Below are 20,544 nucleotides of genomic sequence, written 5' to 3' on the forward strand. Positions count from 1 at the left end.
CGATTATCTCATGTACTTGAATAACAGGTTCATCTTTGTAGCCACAGGCAAGAGAATAATTTCCAAAGGATGTAATATACTAACATCAGACACACACACTGTATACACCACGGGGAGGAAGGAATGTGGACCTATCTCATCTGAAGCCAATGTTTGGAACAGGGGCAGAGAAGGGCTAATAGGATGATCCGAGGAATAAAAACCTACCTTGTGAGAGGAGACTCAGAGCTCCTTAGCTTGTTTAGCCTAACCAAAAGAAGGCTGAGGGGAGATTGAGATTTATAGATTGCTCTCTATAAATACATCAGAGGGATAAATACCAGGGAGGGAGAGGAGTTCTTTAAGTTAAGTGCCAATGTGGACCCCAAGAAAAAATGGCTATAAACTGGCCATCAACAAGTTTAGGCTCGAAATTAGGTGACGGTTTCTAACCATCAGAGGAGTGAAGTTTTGGAACAGCCTTCCAAGGGGAGCAGCGGGGGCAAAAAACCTAACTGGCTTCAAGCCTGAGCTTGATCAGTTTATGGAGGGGATGGTGTGATGGGACTGCCTACAATGGTGTGTGGCCCATCGGCGACTGCCAGTAGCAAAAATCCCCACCAGCTAGAGACAGGACACTAGATGGGGACAGCTCTGAGTTACTATAGAGAAATCTTTCCCAGGTATCTGCCTGGTGGGTTTTGCCCACATGCTCAGGGTCTAACTGATCACCATATGGAGGGGCGGGAAGGAATTTTTCCTCAGGCCAGATTGGCCAAGACCCTGGGGTTTTTCCACCTTCCTTTGCAGCATGGGGCACAGGTCACTTGCAGGTTTAAACTAGGGTAAACGGTGAATTCTCTGTAACTTGAAGTCTTTAAACCATGGTGTGAGGGACTTCAGTGACTCAGCCAAAGGTTGTGGGTCTATTCCAGGAGTGGGCAGGTGAGGTTGTGGCCTGCAACGTGCAGAGCATCAGACTATCAGACTAGATGATCATGATGGTCCCTTCTGACCTTAAAGTCTCCGAGTCTTGACAGGGATGAATTTGGCTCAATATTTGCACAATGGGGAAAATCTAACTGAAGTACCAGGCATTCACACGAGTCCCAGTAGCAAACTGGAAAACTCTTCCCCGTGTTCCCGATAAAGTGGCATCATTTCTTGCAGCCAAAAGCCTATTAACAATAGAACAGAGCTGCCCAGCAAGCATGTGCCGATCTTGCAGTCCCTCTCTCTATGATTACATGGCTCACAGGATTGACTGGGGATGCAGGGCCTTTTCCCTATAAGGTCACTGGCTCAGCTCTGGCCAGCTTGAGAGTGAGCAGAAGTTACCCCAGGAGCTCCCAGTGTGACGCTTTGGCCAAAAGTGCCCATGCGCTCCTGGGATGTATAACCAAGGAATCTCAAGTAGGAGTAGAGAGGCTATTGTACCACTGTAGTTGGCACTGGTGCGCCCGCTGCTGGAATCCTGTGTCCAGTTCTGGTGCCCACATATCAAGAAAGATGCTGATAAATTGAAGAGGGACCAGAGGAGAGCCACAAGACTGATTAAAGGGTTAGAAAACCTGCCTTATAGTGATAGACTCAGAGAGCTCAAATCTATTTAGTTTAACAAAATGAAGGTTAACGGGGGACTTGATTATAATCTATATGGACCTACATGGGGGACAAATATTTAATAATGGGCTCTTCAATCTTGCAGAGAAATGTCTAATGTGATCCAGTGGCTGGAAGTTGAAGCGAGACAAATTCAGACTGGAAAGAAGGTGTACATTTTTACAGGGAGAGTAATTAACCATTGGAACAATTTACCATGGTGGATGCTGACAATTTTTAAATCACAACTGGGTGTTTTTTCTATAGGATCTGCTCTAGGAATTATTTGGGGCAGTTCTCTGGCCTACGTTACACAGGAGGTCAGACCAGATGATCACAATGGTCCCTTCTGGCCCTGGAATCTCTGAACCATGGTCCCATGGCCGTTCGGTGAAATAAAGGGGTGTCTCAAGTCAGTGCCTGGCAGATAGGCGTCCACAATCACAATCTGCAGCCTCAGCAGAGAGGCAGGACTGACTGGGCGCTGCCGCCCCCGAGGGCAATGTGGGGGAAGCTTGCGGCGCTTCTGCCCATACTGTGCCGGTTCCCTGGATAAATAGGATGTCAGACACCAGGGCTGTCAAGTCAGCATCTTTCCCCAGCCCTGCGTTGATGGATTGTTCTGTTTTTGACTCCGCTTTCCTCCCTCAGCCAGCCCACCCCGAATGGGAAGCGATATCTGCCGCTCCTTTCCATGGCTGGGATGTGGACCGATTCCATGGCAAACAGTGCAGCTTGGCAAAAATAACCCTTTTCCTAGGAACCTCACAGCAGCATTTCCAGCTCGCGGCAAGGAGCCTGTCCGGCTGGGGGACTTGAGAGAGCTGTCAGTGGGGGTAGGGTCCTTACCCCCCCGCCCCCAGACTAGTTAAATGGTGGAGCGTAATTCTTTGGACTTCGACACCGTTGCTATCAGCTCGGTGGTGGTGAGTTCACTGGACTTCAGCACTGCCCACCGCAGCTGGGAGTAGGGACGCAGGAACAGCGAGACATTCCCCAGCTCTGACATGGTGCAGACAGTCCAGATCTGCACCTGGCCAGCTCGCCGCCCTCTCTGCCCAACTCCCTGCCTTGCGATCCTTGCCCAGGGAGGCACTGTGCTCTCTCCTCACATGACATGATGCTGCCACGGGTTGTGTCTCTGCTGTGCTCATGTTGGCCCGGCCCCCTCCCCCGGCTAGCAGCTCTCGGCATGCTCCTCAGCCCGAGATTCTTCCTCTGCAAATGGCTTGTAGCCAAGATGCGCTGCACAGGGCAGAGCCTCGTGTAGCCTGGCGCAAGGATCCGCAGCACACCCCCTTCAACTCCTCATTGAGAACTCATCTGCTTTTGAGCAAGTCAGTTGTTCAGCCCCTGCAAGGAAGCAGCTTTACATGGAGCCAGTCAGCCTAAAGCAGCTTTATCCGGCCGGGGGTCATGATTGGTACCATCCAACATTCAGGAAAGGCAGATGGGCCGGACCCAGTGGAATGCCAGCATCACACCCGTGGGCAGTGTAATCTCGCACGCCTTCCTGCACTGCGCAGGAGAGCCCGGTTACAACAGGACAGTGCAGGGATTGGCTAACAGAGCCGGAGCCAGTTATTAAGGATCAAGTTGGGCAGCCTGTGTTGTCCAGCTGGCAGAAAAGCAGATCGGGAGTCAGGAGCGTCACGTTCCCTTCCCACCTCTGTCATGAACTCCCCTCTGTGACCCTGGACAAGTCACTTTGCCTCTCAGTACCTCGGTTTTCCCATCTGGAGAATGGGGGATACAACAGCCACCCTTGTAAAGGGATCTGTGGACAAAAGAGTTGATTACATCAGAACAGCCAGTGCATTTGCATCCACAGCGGTAGGGGCTTCCCAAATCAGACAAGGCAGAGAAGCACCTGCTCGACCGTGCCGGGAGAGTCTCATTGGAACCCGGTGGCTGGTCAGGTTTTAAGAGAGACGGTAAAAAAAGAAAAGAAAAGAAAAGTTGTGGCAAAACTTTTTCCAGTCCAAAAAAAGCTGTTTTGTGAAAGCTGAAGTGTTCTGTGGAAACGTCTTGGTTTCGACAAAAATGTTGTAGAGACGGGTGCACGTGTGTGCGCCTCTCTAACCCAATGGTCAGGGCACCAGCCCTAACCCAGGTGCAAGTCCCTGTTCTGAACCACAGAGAATAGGGATGCTGTGCAGTGATGTAGGAACAAGAAGAAAAACACTGGGTCTCCCATATCCCAGGCTGGTGCCCTCCCCAGCAGGCTACAGTCAGCGATTCTCTCTCTCATCTCACAAAAGCATCGGCAAGGTCTCATTTTCATTCCCACGTGGAACAAGAAAAATGTCCAAACCTCAACATTTTCACAAAACAAAATTGGGCTCTGGGCCTGCTCTGGTTTTAACCCATCTGGGACTGTGCAGGTGGAGGAGACACTAGGGGGCGCTGTGGTAAGGGAGGAAAATAATCCTGGCAGGCAGCCACTATAGACTGGGGCTGAATTCAGAAACAGACCAGGGAATATCTAAGGCGCTTTAAGAACACACTGGAGCTCTAACATGACAATTTTTAGCAACATCCTGTGTTAAGAAAAAACCCGAAGGAACAAAGGTGTTTTGAGCACCTTTATCCTAGAGCGTATAGGGTCAAATTCACAGCGGGCCGACTTCATTGAAGGTTGTGACAACTTATGCCCGTCTGGCCTGTAAAATGTAACCTCGAAAGCTTTGATTGGGTCCCGGAAGTTCAGTCTTTTCAATGGGACATTAAGCCAAGGTCCTGAGCTATTTGGGGCCATGGAAGAGCTCAGGATGGTCTTCTCAAGAGAGAGTATAACTCCAGTGTCCGGGTTAAACACCCATACGGATAATTCCATCCCTCCTTTCCACGTTCCCAGGTCGCTTTCATCAGACACAGTGTTTTTTCTTCTTGTCCCTAAACCACTGTCTAGCCTTACTAGCATGTTTATAGTGGCTACCATGCTCTGCCCCAGAGACGGGTGCATTTTGACAGTGGGTGCTGAAATCCGTGTACTATTACTTAGCACTTATAAAGTGCTTTCCCCAAAGCGCACTGTAAATATCACCATTCCTTTGATTTATCCCCATTTTACACACAAAAAAATGGAGAATTTAAGTGATTTCCCTGATGTGAGGTTTGGCGGGGACTAGAACCTGGGTCTAAGGGATGCAGACAGCCCTGCTACCCGACAGCTGAGAGAGGATCATATGCATTTTCACACAGACCCTGAAGATAAACACCAGGAAGTACCATCTTGGAAGGCTGGACTGACAGCTTCCCTCATGGCCCCTGATTGGTCCAAGTGCCCTATTTAAGCCCAGGAGTTGTCTGTGTGACAAGATGCGATCTGCTTCTTGGCTTGCTCTCGGACTCCTGACACTGGCTCTGACCCTTAGCTCTGACTCTGACCTTCAGCGCTGTTCCTGGCCTCTGATCGCAACTGCTCTGACCACTAGGCTGAGCACCCAAGCCCCAGTCGTGACACCCAAGGCCACAGGAGAAACAGGTGTCAGCATGGGAATTTAGGACCCAGAAGCTCCTGGCTCCCAGCCCTGCCCTCAGATCAGGAAAGCACGCTGCCTCTAGTGTATTTTGTAAAGCACTTTGCGAAAGACTCTCTAACAATCAATACACTCTAATGATCATTTTTGCTTAGTGGCCCTGGGTTGCTGCATTTAAATGGCTGTTCTGCAGGAAACACACTCACCTTGTGAAGGTCCTCATGGCTCTGAGGTTTCAGAGCCTCTGAAGAGTTATTTCCGGAACCTTTACATGATCCCGCAGGAGCTGAAATGGAGAAGATGGTTAAAACCCAAAAGGAGCAGCGAAGAGCTGGATGGATGCTTGTGCAGCACTTCAGACGTGTAAATCGCTACTTTCCAGTGAATGCTGCTGCACCGCCTAATGTGTTCATTACAAATATTTTGCCGTTTCCACTGAGTCACCTTCTTTCAGATCTTCGGGGTCCTGAGACAGGAGTACGAGCACCCAGATACCACAGGGATGGGCTGCAAGGCAGATTAGGGAAGAATCTAATCAAGAGAGAAAATGATCCCCCATTTCTGGACTTGTCATAAAAAGCTTAAATGTTTCCTCACCACCACTCTAGTTTCCCCTAGCGCACAGTACCTTGTGGGAGGTTCTTTAACCACAGAGCATTCGATCTGCCTTTTTTTCTCTAGCTAGCTGTGCTCTCAGGGGCTTTGTGTCTGAGGGCATGATGTGCTTTGACTTTCTAGCTCCCCCCTTCCCCGTTGGGGGATGGCTGCCCCCCTCTTCCCGCTGGGGGATGGCTGCCTGGCATGCATGGCACAATGGTGAATTCTTTTATGTTTCACTGGTCATTCTTTTCTTCCTTTGGGTTCCCTTCTGCCCCTTTCCTTGCATGGGATTTGTGTTTCCTCTCCCAGGCGGTGTTATTAGGCCCTGCTAACACAGCCAGTGAGAGCACCCCGGATGTCCTTGCAGGGTCCGTATGTTTGTTCCATATATGGGTGACCGACCAGCAGTATTCAGACCAGAGGAGGGTGTGAGGATGTAGTCAGTAAAAATGCTTGAAGCATGGCAGTCCCTATATATACAGTGGAGTCCTAAACAAGCATGTAATGTTTTGTGACTGGAGCTCCAGGTAGCTGCTCTGTGTATGTCCAGCACTGAGACCTCCTGGAGAGAGGCTGTGAAAACAAGAGATGTGTGTTCTCGTAGAATGGGTCCTCACCCGTTCTGAGAGAGGGATACACATTAATTGGTAGCAAGTGATAATGCAATCAGACATCCCTTTAGAGCACTGGTTCCCAAACTGGGGGGCGTGCCCCTTGGGGGTGTGTGAAGAAATTCTGGGGGGGGAGGGAGGAGACTAGCCCCCGGGTCCTCCCCTCCTGTCCACCCTCCCCTGCAGTTATGCTGCTGCGCGGGCAGCACAGCTTGCACCCGCCCACCTCCCAGGCTTTCCAATAAGCCAGTCCTGCTGCTGTGAGCGGCCTGGTAAGGGGGCGGGGAGCGGGGGGAGGGAGGGGTGGATAAGTGGCAGGAGGTCCCGGGGGGGCAGTCAGGGGACAGGGGGCAGTTGGATGGGGCGGAGATTCTGGGGGTGGTGGTCAGTAGACAGGGAACGGGGGGGGGGGGTTGGATAGGAGTGGGAGTCCTGGGGGGCCTGGCAGGGTGCAGGGGTGTGGATAGGGGTCGAGGCAGTCAGGAGACAGGGAGCAGGGGGGTTGGATAAGGGGTGGGGTCCCCGGGGGCGGAGAGTCCCAGGAGGGGGCAGTCAGAGGACAAGGAGCGGGGGGGGGGGGTTCTCGAAAATTAAAAAGGGGGCGTGATGCCAAAAAGTTTGGGAACCACTGCTTTAGAAATTCTCCGAGAAGATATTGCTCATCCTCATGACCGTTCTGCTATTGTGGCAAATCTTGGTAATTTTCCGATTGGTTTGGTCCTTTGCAGGTAGAACGCCAGGGCTCATCTGACGGCCAAGGAATGAAGTCCTGTCTCGTCAGTGGAAGCATGGGGTTGCGGAAAGGGAACCAGTAAATGGATCGGTCGGTTGACGTGGAATTCAGAAATTTCTTAGGGAGGAATTTAGGATGAAGGCGAAGGGAGACCTTTTCCTCGTGAAAGACGACATATGGTGAGCTGGCCATGAATGCTCCCATCTTGCTCACCTTCTGGGCAAAGTAATAGCAACTAAAAATGCGACCTTCATGGAAAGGTGGGACATAGAGCAAGTGGCCAAAGGTTCAAATGGTGGCCTGGTGAGTAGAATAGTGGTTGGCATCATCAAAGTCAGGCGGTTCATGACCAAGGCATCAAAAATAGCTCTTAGCAGATGGGTAGCACTTGGTGGAGGTCGTGGCAACAGTGTGGGCTGAAAATGGAGGTCTTTGAAGTCTGTTGCTTGTTGCTGGGCACTGGTGGTAGAACGGTTATGAAGTGGGTGGTCTTGCTCTGTACACCTGCCCTGGTGTTTTCTCTTTGGGACCGGGGTGTAAATTCCCAGGGAGCGGAAGGTCGATCTTGAGTCTTTCAACAAGTGTAGGGACTCATCCCTTTTCTCACGGACCAAGTTTGACTGGTCAAATGGTAGATCCTCTGTGGTGTTCTGCACCTCCCGAGAGCAGAGCCAAGACTCACGTCTCCTAACTCTACTAGTGGCTAGCCCTCCAGATGCCATGTCCACTGCACCCCCAGTAGCTTGTAGAGACGTTTGTGTCACTAGTCTGCCTTCCTCAATCAAGGTTTGAAATTGGGCTCTGTCCTCTAGGGGAAGCATGTTCTTAAAGTCCACCTGTCGGGAGTAGTTACTGAAGTCGTATTTCGCTAACAAAGCCTGATAATTAGCGATATGGCTGTAAGGACCCGTGAACTAGAACCTGGGTCTGCAGAACCTGGACCAGCTGATATTCCCATAGTGCCACGAGGAGGCCATGCAGAGCCACAGGAAGTACCGCCCAAGGGACCCAGAGTGACCCTGCGGCCTTCTGATTGGCCAAGTGCCCTATTTAACCCTGGAGGGTGCCCCAGGAAGCAGGGCCGGCTCTACCATTTTTGCCGCCCCAAGCCAAAAAAAAAAAAAGAAGCCGCTCGGACTGCCACCCGAACTGCCGAAGCAAAAAAAAAAAAAAAAAAAAACCGCCCATACTGTGCCGCTCCAAGAATGGACGGAATGCCACCCCTTAGCACCCCTCTGCTGGTGCCTGGAGCCGGCCCTGCCAGGAAGTTATCTGAGCAACCACAGAGACTTCAGGCTTGCTGTGGCTCCAGACCTCACCTCATCCCCTGGCTCCGACTCCGGCCTTACTCTGACCCTGTCTCTTGAGCCTGGCTCTAGCAAATCCTACCACCCCGTCGCTGATCTGAGAACCCCAGCAGTGCTGTGACCATTAGGCCAGACTGCCTGTGCCCAAGTTCCTTGCAATTTTCCCAGACCAACTTCTCACTCCCTCCACAGGAGCCCCTTAACAGGGATATGGAAGGGGCAGGTCTACCACCATCACGCACTGGACCCCAGGGGGTACGGGATCTGAAGGAGCGGGTCTCAACTCCAAACAGAACCATCTGTTGCAATCCCAAGTGACGCAGCTCCTAGCAGAAAATCAGACGCTCTGCAAGCAGCTAGCACGATCCCAGAGAGAGAATTCCATGCTCCAGGCTCGGGGTGGGCCACTGCCGTCCACACAGGGCCCTGCCGTACTGTTACCTTAGCATTTGGATGGGAACAGCCTGGAGTTCAGGGAGAACCTGAACCAACGCCGTCTCCTTTTCCTGCTCTGCCCTCAAGTGTCTCCCACCAACCAGGCCAGGGTGGGACTAGCCTTCAGTTTGCTAGCTGCAGAAGCTCTGGATTGGGCCTGTCCTCTGCTGGAGCAGGACAGCCCGGTGTTAGCAGACTGGAACATCTTCCTACGAGTGTTTTCCGCAATTTTTGATGACTCTCTTCGCGCTCACTCAGCAGAAGCCATGCTACCAGGGCTCCAGCAAGGGCAAGGCCCAGCTCCCTCATACGCAGCCCAGTTCCGGCGACTCACGGCTGACTTTGAGTGGAACGAGGCAGCCCAATTGCCTCATTTTCAGTGTGGACTTAGTGCGGAGGTAAAGGACAAGCTAGCCCGCGTTGAGACCCTGACCTGTGTGGGTACTTTCACTGACCTCTCTCTCCGCACTGACAGCCAGTGCCTGAGGGAAAGGAGAAGTGGGGCACACGCCTCACACTGAAACCCCCAGGGCCCAACCATCAACCGATGCAGGTTGATCGGGCCACCCGTGCTGGACCCTGGAAGAAAAGGAATGGCACAAATACCTATGTTTTTATTGTGGAATACCAGGACAAGCCCTCACTTCTTACTCATCACAGACCTTGACCCGCATGGAATTGGGAAACGAGTGAGCCCAGGCCATATGGAGGGACAGGCTGGGCACTACCAGGGCACTATGCTCCAGATCTACCTCCCAGCCCTCTGGAGAAACCCGATCCAGGACACACGGGTCCTCCCCATGCTTCCAAGTACGAATAGAGTTACGTACCATGGATGGAGCCAAGCCGATTCCCCCTCAATGGGCCCTGATCAATTATGCTGATAAACCTCATAGCTAAAGCCACTTGAGCACTACAAATCCCCCTCTGTTTAAAACCTACATCAGTTCCCCTAGAAACAATAGGTGGCCTCTGTCACCTCAGGGCCAGTGACACAGGAAACAGTACCCCTAGAGGCCGTAATCCAGGGCCATTGGGAAGAGCTACAGTTCAACGGGATCCATTCTCCACACTTCACCCTAATTCTCTGCATCAGCTGGCTGGAGCAGCACGACCCTTGCGTCTCCTGGCGAGAAAAGAGGATCAGTTTCCCCTTTGAATACTGCCAAAGGGCCTGTCGGTATGCAACCGGCTCTAACCCTTCGGCCCCAGGCTCCTGCGGCCGATCGGAAGCGACAGCCCCTGTGGTGGAATTCCAGATGTGGCAGGTAGCCAGAAGGAATCACTCCCAAGTCCCTTCTCCCTGCAATGTATCAGGATTTGAAAAAAAAAAAAAAAAGAAAAAAAAGAACAGACACGCTGCCTCCGCAGTGAGACTACGACTGCACCGCAGACCTGCAGCCTGAGACGAAGGTCCCTTCTGGATGGATCTATGCCATGTCCAAGCCAGAACTGGCAGCCGTTTGGGAGTACATCCAGGAAAGCCTGGCCAATGCCGTCATCCGGCACGCCACCTCCCCAGCAGGGGCTCCAGTTCTTTTCATTACGAAAAGGACGGAATACTACACCTTGGTGTAGACTATTGGGCCTGAAACCAGGTGACTGTTCGAAACCAGTATCCCCCTGCCTTTAATCTTGGAGTTACCCGACCATGTGCAATCAGTCAGAATTTCCACCAAACTGGATCTCTGCTGCGCTTCTAACCTATTGTGCACCAGGGCAGGAGACGAAAGACCACCTTTCGAACCAGCAATTGGCACTTTGACTATTTAGTAGCGCTGGATAACTGATGTACAGAGCTGGTAACTTCGAATTCTGCTCCCTGTGGGACTGCACCTTTGCGTTTCTAGGAGTCTGCTGTTTTGTGATGCCACAGCCATTTTGTGAGGTCAGAGCTGGTGCAGCACGTGAGATGCACACCCTGCTTTCTCCCGCAGACTTGACTGATGCTCTGCCTTGTTTTGATGCGTCCCCTAATTAAGCGGATCGTATTTTCAAAATCATAAACGGGGACAATTTTTGTGGTGACATTTTTAGTGGTGTGAAATCCTCCTACAAGAGCCAAGAGTGCACTGTTTAAAAAATTTCCAGTAACTCTGGCGTGGTCTACACCTAAAACACAGGTGCACCTGGCTACAGTGCTCAGAGCAGTGAAGTATTTTGTGCCCTCTGCGATGTCGTTATGTTGACCGAACCCCGCGTAGAAGCAGCTAGGCCGATAGAAGAATTCTTCCCTCGACCTAGCTACTCCCTTTCAAGGCAGTGGATTTAATACAACAATAGAAAACCCCCTTCTGGGGCTGTAGTAGGTGCTACAGCACAACGGTGTAGCTGCAGCGCTGTAGCTGTGCCACTGTAACCCCTGTAGTGTAGACGTACCTCAGTGAGTCTATCATGAAAAACCGAACAAGGGTCATTAGCACTCACTCCTCTGAGCAAAAGAGCAGCTTTGACAGTGGACTGGGCTACACTCGAAGCACTACATTGGTGCAGCTGCACCGATGGCGCTTTGCCCCTGTAGCGCGTCTGGTGAAGACGCTCTATGAAAGATCCACCTCCGCGAGAGAAGGGAGCGATGTCGGCCGAAGCTCTCTCCCTGTGCACTCCGGCGCTTAGGTCGCTGTAACTTACCTTGTTCAGAGGGGTGGCTTATTCACAGCCCTGAGCGACATAAGTTATACGGAAGTAAGCGGCAGCGTAGACCTGGCCAGTCTCTCTGCTCCACTTCTCACTCCAAACGCTCTCGAGCAGACCAAACGCTCCTGCCTCCACGGGACTGTTCATTCCCCACCGCGGGTGGAACCCTTCGGCCACCTGCAGTCAGCAGCAGCAAGGGCCAAGTTCAACTTTAGGGCTTCCTTTTGACAGCGCAGAACCAAACCGGCTGAAGCTCTCACCCAGCAATCTGGGAAAGTGTAACACGGCCCCGGGTGCCTCTAAGAGTTCCCCACTCGCAAGCTGTGCATAACAAACGAGAACTTTTACTAAAAGGGAACGGGAACCAACCACAACCATCTTCAGACACATGGGATCATCAGCAAACTCCCCCTCCCCCCAGAGCACACTGGGCCGTGTCCTTCGCCTCAGTTTCTCCTCCTGCGGTGTCAAAATCCAACAAACGAGTGGCATTTTAACACACCCCTCCCTTCTCCCTCCACAGCCCCCCATTCACAGCGGCTGCCCTTGGTCAGTGAAGACCCAGAGTTCAGAGGTGCGTTCATGTGAATTCACCTCCCACCTCAGGACTGGGGAGGGGGAAGGCATCGAGTGGTGCCTCAACTGCTGCTTTCTGCCGCTGCAACTGGCTCACAGCGATCGCTGTTCCCGCCGCTGCGCCATCAGTCACGCCGCCGCCATTGCCCAGTTGCATCTCTGCTGCCACCTGTGTGCTCTGCGATGCAACATCTTGAGGTCCCCCCATTGACCCAGTGCTTGGTGATTTCAGCAGAACCTCACTGCTAGGGCAGGCTGGGCAGACTCCTTTGCTGAGACGCTGCCCCACGGTAGATCTAAGGCTTAGCACTGAGGTCTGGTCTATTGGTATAACTATGTCCCTCATGGTGAAAAATCCACCCCCTTGAGCGACATACTTACACCAACCTAACCCCCCCAGTGCAGACAGCGCTATATTGGCAGGAGAGCTTCTGGGACGTCCTAGAATAATCTGGTAACTATCCTGGTAAACCCAGGATTTAGAGGCACTTCCCTCCTCAGCTGAAGTAAAAGCTCTTCACAGCTGAAAGTACGTGGTTGTCTCTTTTCATGTGGAAAATCACCCCCACCACTAGGCCCCATGGCCTCCTTTTCAACTAGAGCTTATTTATTACAAGGGCCCTTCCTCTAAACCACTTTTATTGGATTATAAACATTCTGGTGATTTATTCCGACTGACGGGCTGGACAAAGGAAAGTGGGAGAGTGAACTTCCTGTCTCGGGAAAAGGTAGAACAGCATACGCTTCCGGCCGGCAAATGGGACAGCTGCTTCAGCTTTATGGGATGAGGAGTTGCTCAAGTCTGCGTGTTTAAATCAAGCATCAGATGAACTCCAGTTTCACTCATTGCCATTTATTCTGCTTGATTTTTATGACCGGCGCTTCCTTTCCTTTATCTGATTTGCACTGCAGACACTCAGCACTGGTCCAGTGGTTTAATGGATTCTAAGGGGTAGTGTTAATGTACTGAAAAATAGAGTGGAAGTGCGGGAGGACAACCACAGGACTGATAAACGCAGCACAGAACCTCAACTCCTGCTAGGTCAGCAGTTCTAATCCAGTCCAGGTGGTTAGAATGGGGCACCAGGCTGGGAATGCTGAGTCTAAGCCCTGATTCAGCACATGCGTCAGTCCCATCGCTTAGACTGTTTGCTCTCTGGGGCAGAGACTCTCTCTTTGTTCTGTGTTTGTTCAGCATCTAACACCACAGAATCCTGGTTCATAACTAGGGCTCCGAGATGCTATCAGGGTACAAATAACAGGTGATCATTGAAGTTAATTCTTAAAGTTGAGCTTGTGTTTAAGCGCTTTTCTGAATAGGGGCCCTAGGTTCTTAGTAGAAAAATGTCTAAATCACAAAACCATCACAACTAGCAATTTCAGAAAACACACTAAGTAGCAAATGAGTTTTCCCAGTGAGTATCTATGGAAAATACAACCCAAGGCATAAATGCATGAGATTAGACAGAGCTTTGATTAAATATCTACAGGCATTTCTAGGCCCTCTCTGGAAATGTATATAGGAAAGACAATATCCACATGCTAATCAAGACCAGGTAACTATCATTCAAGTGAACGTAGTATCAAATGCAAACGCCACTTGTAAAGTCCGAGAGAAGTCGGACTCAGCCTTGAGTTTTATTGTTAGACTTGGAATATTATGTTTGCTTTTTACTGCAGTTGGAGTTGGAACAGCTGCTGTAGTTAGGGTTGAATTGCCATTTCTGTTAGAAACCCCCTTGGTGAGCTGCTGAAAAAAAACGTTGACAAGCTTTTGGAAAGTTTCTGCAAACTCCAGTCAGCTGCCTTTGATCTTGGTTTGTTAAAAGGAGCCCAGCCCTTGGTACATATGCTCTGATTAGGTGTTTTATATACATAGTGGATGAACCAATTTGTCAAGCTGGGCTGGATTTGCAGAGCTCACTGAGATCTAAGGGACGAGCCCTGTTTGAAGGAAATGGGGATTCATTAATTTTGAGTTTCTGTGCATTTTGAAAACATGGGGTGGAGGATCTGCTGTTCCTTTGCTCTATGGACTCGTAGAACATTGGGGAAATAAAGTCCAGCAGATACAAGCGCTTTCAGAGGCTTAGGACAGTGTTATGCAATGCAAGGAGGTGGTGGTGGATCCCTACCACTGCTAGACCTAGACTGGGAGCCCAGAACTCCTCAGTTCTGTCCCCAGCTCGGTCACTGACTGTTCATCTGTGGCTCAGATTCCGCAGTCAGTTATATCTAGGTGCAAGTCCAGGGTAACTCCCTCAGCTTCAATAGAAGCCATATGCTGCTTAGCACCTCTAAAGTTGGCATTTCAAAGCAGCCTATGGGTGCCCAGCTGCCATGGAACGTCAGTGGGATACAGGCACCGCACTCCCTCTGAAAGTCCCCAGCCAGGCCTCATCTATTCAATGGACTCTCCATTCCCTGCCTATCCCCTAAACCAGGATGCTCCCCGGGCAAGTCACAACCACTCTGGGTCTCATTGTTCCTTTACAAATGGGGATAATCCCTTTCAGGGGCTCCCACCCTCTTCCCATCTTGTTCATTTCACAGCTGGTAATCCACGGACTGCCCCCCTCACTGCTGTGCACAGAGCAGGGAGAAGGGCGGGGGATTCTCAGGGTACATAAGCTGAGAAGACAAGGAAGGGTTGGGAGAGGGAGACTTTGGAGGGAGCTGCAAATTGAACTTACTTTTTAACCCTTTGGTGCTGGCACACGTAGAACTCCTGTGTCAGTGCTGACTCATTGGGTCTTTAGCATGATGCCTCCGGAAACACCAATACATTAAGGCTAAGGCTGCGAGTCTATCACGGAGCTCGTGGAAGTCACAGATTCTGTGACCTCTGTGAAATTCCGCAACTGCTGGTGTGGCTGACCCAGGGACCACCCGAACAGCGGCTGGTGTCACTGGCCCCAGGGGCCACCCAAAGCAATGAGGCCCCGGGGGCCGCTAAGATTTAGTCAGGGGTGTTTATAGTAAAAGTCAGGGGCAGGTCACGGGCCATTAATTTTTGTTTATTGCCTGTGACCTGTCCAGGACTTTTACTAAAAATACCCGTGACTAAATCTTAGCCTTAAATGAAGGCCAGTGCAAGTACAAAGTGATAGCAGTATATTAACTGTCCTTGCTCCAGAGACGTCACAGGCTAACTAGGCGAGGGGGATGAAGCGTGGTAAGGGTAACAGCAATGGGGTGCACGCACCTCTCGCGAGTGCCTCCTGTCGGCTGGGTGCGAACCTGCACTCTGGCGCCTCCTATTGGCTGTTGTCCTCCTCAGGTGGGTCTTCAGTGACTCAGGCCTTTGGCTACGTCACACAGTTAATATGCATGAAGGAACCCCTTCCGGGGTAACACAGGCCAGCGAATGGTTGGCCCTCTCTGGGGTCTTCGGCCCCGTGACTAGACCTGTTTAGCATAGGCGCCAACTCCGTGGGTGCTCCGGGGCTGGAGCACCCGTGGAAAAAAATTGGTGGGTGCTCAGCACCCAGCGGCAGCTCCCCATGGCCCCGCCCCCCTGCTCCAATTCACCTCTGCCTCCTCCACGAGCACGCCGCCGCGTCCTGCTTCTCCCACCTCCCTCCCAGCGCTTGCGCCACAAAACAGCTGATTCGCGGGGCAGGGAGGGTGGGGAGAGGAGGGGGAACACAGCGCGCTGTGGGAAGAGGCGGAGCCTGGGTGGGGATTTGGGGAAGGGATCCAATAAGGTAAGGGAGGGGGCGGGGCCAGAGGTGCAGGCACCCACAGGCGCCGGAGAAAGTTGGCGCCTATCCTGTTTAGTGCCGAATCTTAGCCCCTTAGAGCATAGACCCTTCCCTGGTGGCTGCCCACTACTCAGGGTCCCAGCCACTTGCTTTAATAGTTGCTGCTACTTTCCCTGGGCCCTTCTCACTTAGTCCCACCACCTTCTTGGGTTCTCCATCTGTTCCCTGTCTGAGCAGGGTCACTCTCCAACTTCCCTGCTCATCAGGCCCTTGAGCTCCTTTTAACTGAGCCTGCTGGGCTCTGATTGGCTGCTTCCTTGCAGCCTTTCTAGGCAGGCCTGGAGGACCTACCTTTACTGCTCTTTTTCTGGGAATGGTAGGACAACAAGTCCTCCAGCAGAGGGCCTCAAATGGCCCAGTACTCCCTGTCACAGTAACGCAAGCACAGAGAGGTTAAGTATCTCTCTAAGGTCTGAGAATCCCATCACCACAGTATCCAAGCACCTTGGAGTCTTTAATGTACCTACCTTCCCCACACCTCTGTGAGGTGGGGCAGTGCTATTATCCCCATTGCACAGCCAAGGAACGGAGGCCCAGAAACTAAGTGACTTGCTGAAGATCACACAGGAAGTCTCTGGTGGAACAGGGATTTGAACCAGGGTCTCCCAAGCCCTAGGCTAGGGCCCTACCCACTGGACCATCCTTCCTCTGCAGTGTGTCTTTCTTTCCCAAAGCCACTCAGTGGACAAGCCGGGAAACAGACCACAACATCCCTGACTCCCAGCCTAGTGCCCAACTAGGCCGCCCTGCCACTCCCTCTTAATAACCAGGCCCCCTAGTTAAGAGCTTAAACCTGACCCAGCTGCCTAACTTTAACCACCCAGTTTTTAAAACCTTCTCCTCTCAGCTGTATGAAAGCTGATGAGCTGCTGGGGACGCAGAAGGAACCTGCTCACAAATGGGTTCATTAGACACAGACACGTTTCTTTTGGATGGTTGTCCCTGTAAACAAGATTTCGCTTCCCAGCTGGGTTTCACTTAAGAAAGGATTTTAAATACACCAGTAAATAATTTAAACGGCTCCTCTATAAACACAGGAGAGGAAAAAAGAAAGCTCCATGCACTATTTAGCTTGCCATTATTCAGCTGTTTACTATTTAATGAACCTCCTGAATGTTAACAGCGGGCAATCCCAACAGCTCACGTTCAGCCCTTACCGCTTCACCTGTCTTCATGCAAAGGCCACAAAATTAAACCTTTTCAGGCAGTTCACGGAGAGCAACTGCCTTGGTAAAAGCAACTTTCCACTCAGCCTAAGCGAATGACACAAGGCTAATCAATGAGCAAGCTTCAGGACATAAGTGGATCTTTCCAGGGGACAGGAAGGAATTGTTTTCACCTATGTACAGTATTTTAGAATTGGCCAGGTGCATTGCTGGTTTCTGTCTTTCTCGGAAGCCTGAATTTATGGCCACTCAAAAGCCCGAGGACTCATCTGGCAGAAGGCAACATACCAAACAATGGTCCGATCGCTCGGGGTCTAGAGGCCCAAACCAAGATCAGAGCCCCATTGTGCTGGGTGCTGTACATACACATAGAGCTTAAATTCTAAACAGACTAGACAGACAAGGGCAGGAGGGAAAACAGAGACACAGAGGGCAAGTGACTGGCCCAAGGTCTCCGAGCAGGTCAGTGGCACAGCTGAAACAGCGTCCAAACTCCCAGTCCAGTGTCCTACCCACCAGATCACGTCATGAGACCTGTGCGTGGCAATCAGCCTGCCTGGCATGCTCACATGGACAAAAAACCTCTGAAACTGACTGCCTCCCCCATTGCTGCCTCTCCCCTCCCCCACTAGCTGCCCATCTCCACTTGATTTCCCTCTGGGAAACGAGCTCCTGAGGGAGGTAATTCTAATGCCACTAGCAAGGTGAAAAATACAGCCAGAAATCCCAGTGCACCATCTTCCCGCTGTGCAGATCCCTGCAGCTCAGAGCTATTCTCTGCTGTATGCAGCGAGGTGATTAAAAGCAATAATTACAGCAGGAAAAATACAGCCCAAGATAATTACACTCCAGGTCCAGTCTTGTGCATTTCTTACAAAAGCGCCATGCTGCCTATGGGACTTACTGAGGCATGGCAAGGAGAAGCAACTTCCTCTTGAGCACCTAAACATTGCCCGAGGATGTCCAAGGACAGCCCAGAGAAGCCTGAACTTATCACAAGCCTGAACGCGTGATGGAGGGATTTGTGGGTCTGCAAATGAGGACATGTGGGCACCTGCCCTGCTCAACGAGGGTGTAAGCATGTCGGTTTGTGTGTTGCTGATGCCAGTGTTGTGCATGTGGGCCCCTGCATCCTTGTGCGTTCCTAGCAACATGTGTCCTCCCCTCCCCCTTCACAGTGTTCCGGTGCCTGCCCCAGTCCTAGCTCGATTAGCTGCTCAGAGATTCAACATTGAAGCTGAAATTCCATGCAAAGCCGGCATCATTAGAGGACGCTGTCAGGCTGATTGGGATGTCAGGGTTCTGAGCACAGCACATGGTGCCACAGACCGTATGCTTGGCAACATCTCAGCAGGCATCAGAGGAGCGTTAGCCTGGATTTGCAGCTTCTTGTGGGCTCGGCTTAGGGTGTTAATGTTACTTAATTGTGGCTTTTTTGTGGTTTAAGCAACATTTTCTGCTCCTGGAGCAGGGAAAGAAAAGCAGTGGGCACCTCACTGTAGAACGTGGAGCTGTGGGCATTCCCTCGAGAGAGTCCCCTATTGGCTGCAATTATCAGGGATGGGCCTGAGCCAGCTCTGTAGCTGCAAACACCTGCAAAGTCTGGGAGTGTTTAGATAGGGGACAAGGGGTGGTTTGGCCCATTACATAGTGACAGGAGAGCCAGCTGTGGAATTCAGATTGAGTCTACAATCCACGTTCTGCCCCTTCGCCCGCCAGGATTAGAATCGGGGGCATTCAGAGCCGGGTCATGCTCTGGTTATTTTGAGCCCCCTCCCACATTCCGATCCCCTCGGTCCCACCCCCACCACATAACAAAATTCATTCTGCACATGTGTGGGAAAAATTAGAGGGAACACTGGCTCCTGGTGTCCCTAAGCCTCTGGCTGCCAGAAACTGGGACTGGACAACCGGGGATTGATCACTTGATAATTGCCCTGTTCTGATCATTTCCCCTAAAGCACCTGGAATTGGCCACTGTCGGAAGACAGGATACTGGGTAGATAGACCATTGGTGTGACCCAGTATGGCCGTTCTTATGTTATGTTCTTAACCATGATTCTGAACGAGCAATCCTAGTTACTGGCCAGCATACATGCAGCCCTATATTTCTGAGCAGACCTACAAACAACAGCAGTACGTGCTGCTAACTGTTCACAAGTAACCCTACAAGAACAAAGCCACATGCACACAGCCTCAATAAACAGCAAGAGGCCAACAGGCAGTAAACATGGTTGCTAATTCAAGCACAGAGTTATTTTACAGGACAATATATCAAAGTTCTTAGAAGCTGGCTAGCAGGAGACCCGTGAAGTCTGATTCATCACTGGCCAGTGGCCACTGGATCAGAATTGAGAGAAACAGCCTCAAATTTTTAATCCTGAACTGCAGATTATCCTCTTTTGAGGTCTGAAAAATAACTGCAGAAAGGATGAGCCCAGACACAGTTTACTGTTCTGAGTGGCTATTTGCTTTCGGAAACAAGCTATTTTGTTTCAGGAAAAACCTCGATGTGCAGAGCTGGTCACCCCCAAAGCACTTATTTCAATCTCACAGCCAGGCAATTCTTGAACTAAAATGTGAAAACTATAATCCTGCATAACTGAAATGCACCAGTTCTCATTTTACCAGATACACGGAAAGCAGTTACCCCTCCTGTTTTGAGGGATTAATACATTGAACACCCCAGAATTACCTTCATTTAGCCCGGGCTGGGACTTTAATAATCAATTGTTTCCTCAGCACTGGATTAGCCCAGTCAGATGATTTCTGAAGAAACAACTGCAATTCTTATCTCCTCTGGATTAACTACCATGAAATCTCCCTTGTTATCTGAAAACAATCAAACTCCCTGTCAGGGCCCGTCTGTAAGAATCTGCACTGACCTTAACAGTGGCTTCTGTGCCTCTGAGAACCTGGTGTGAAGCAGGCTCCTCTCCAGAAACAGGAGCTGGGAGGCTTTTAGTTCTTTCACTGCCTCTGCTGCTGTCTGTCGCAAAGGCTGGGGTTTCGGGTGGTCTCAGAGGAGTGAGGGGTTGCTGATTTACAAGTTGCACAGCTCTCTTGCTTTGCAGAGTCAGTGGCAATTAAGGGCCAAGTAGCCTGTAGAACTTGAGAGCTGTGTGCAGGATTTACTAAAGAAGAGATCAGAGTTGTACCATTTCTGATGACAGCCAGTAGAGCCGCTAGTTTCTAAATGCAACCGCTTCGCTCTCCAAACGAACAAGAGCGCACAGTCCCTCTCAAAGGCAGCACTGACTTGGCCTTCAGCATCCCCTGCTTTGTCCCAGTCTCTCCTTCGCTGGCTCCACACGGGCTATACTCTGAAGCCTGTGGGTATGTCCACATTGCAGAGTTAACCCAGGCTCTCCCCCAGGTTTTCGCCTACCCCTTCCCCCAGCCACAAGGAAAAACCCTCTCACCTGAGTTTGGTGCTTTCAACAACCTGGGCAAACTGTGGGGGTGGGATAGAGGCTGGGTAACCGCCCACTTTGCAGTGAGGCCGCAGGCTAAACTACTGCAGTGCAGATAGGCCTCCAAAGCCCAGGAGGACAGACAAGTTCCCCCACAATTCACGGGGGAAGAATCAGCAACTTAGCTGAGTGCAGCCCAAGGCACGTACCCCCAGAAGTCCTTGTGACACATGGGAGCG

At 51.2% G+C, this 20,544-nt stretch overlaps 1 long non-coding RNA gene across 1 annotated transcript; it reads right to left on the minus strand.

Annotated features, from left to right (window-relative positions):
- Positions 1–1,574: 1,574 nt before the first annotated feature.
- On the minus strand, positions 1,575–20,075 carry LOC122174125 (uncharacterized). Its single transcript, XR_006175556.2, has 3 exons — positions 19,778–20,075; positions 5,270–5,349; positions 1,575–3,358 (listed from the first exon to the last, which is right to left on the minus strand). It is a non-coding gene; the product is annotated as an uncharacterized LOC122174125 (long non-coding RNA).
- Positions 20,076–20,544: the final 469 nt, after the last annotated feature.

Source organism: Chrysemys picta, chromosome 1 (assembly GCF_011386835.1).
Source record: "Chrysemys picta bellii isolate R12L10 chromosome 1, ASM1138683v2, whole genome shotgun sequence".
Lineage (NCBI taxonomy): Eukaryota > Metazoa > Chordata > Testudines > Emydidae > Chrysemys > Chrysemys picta.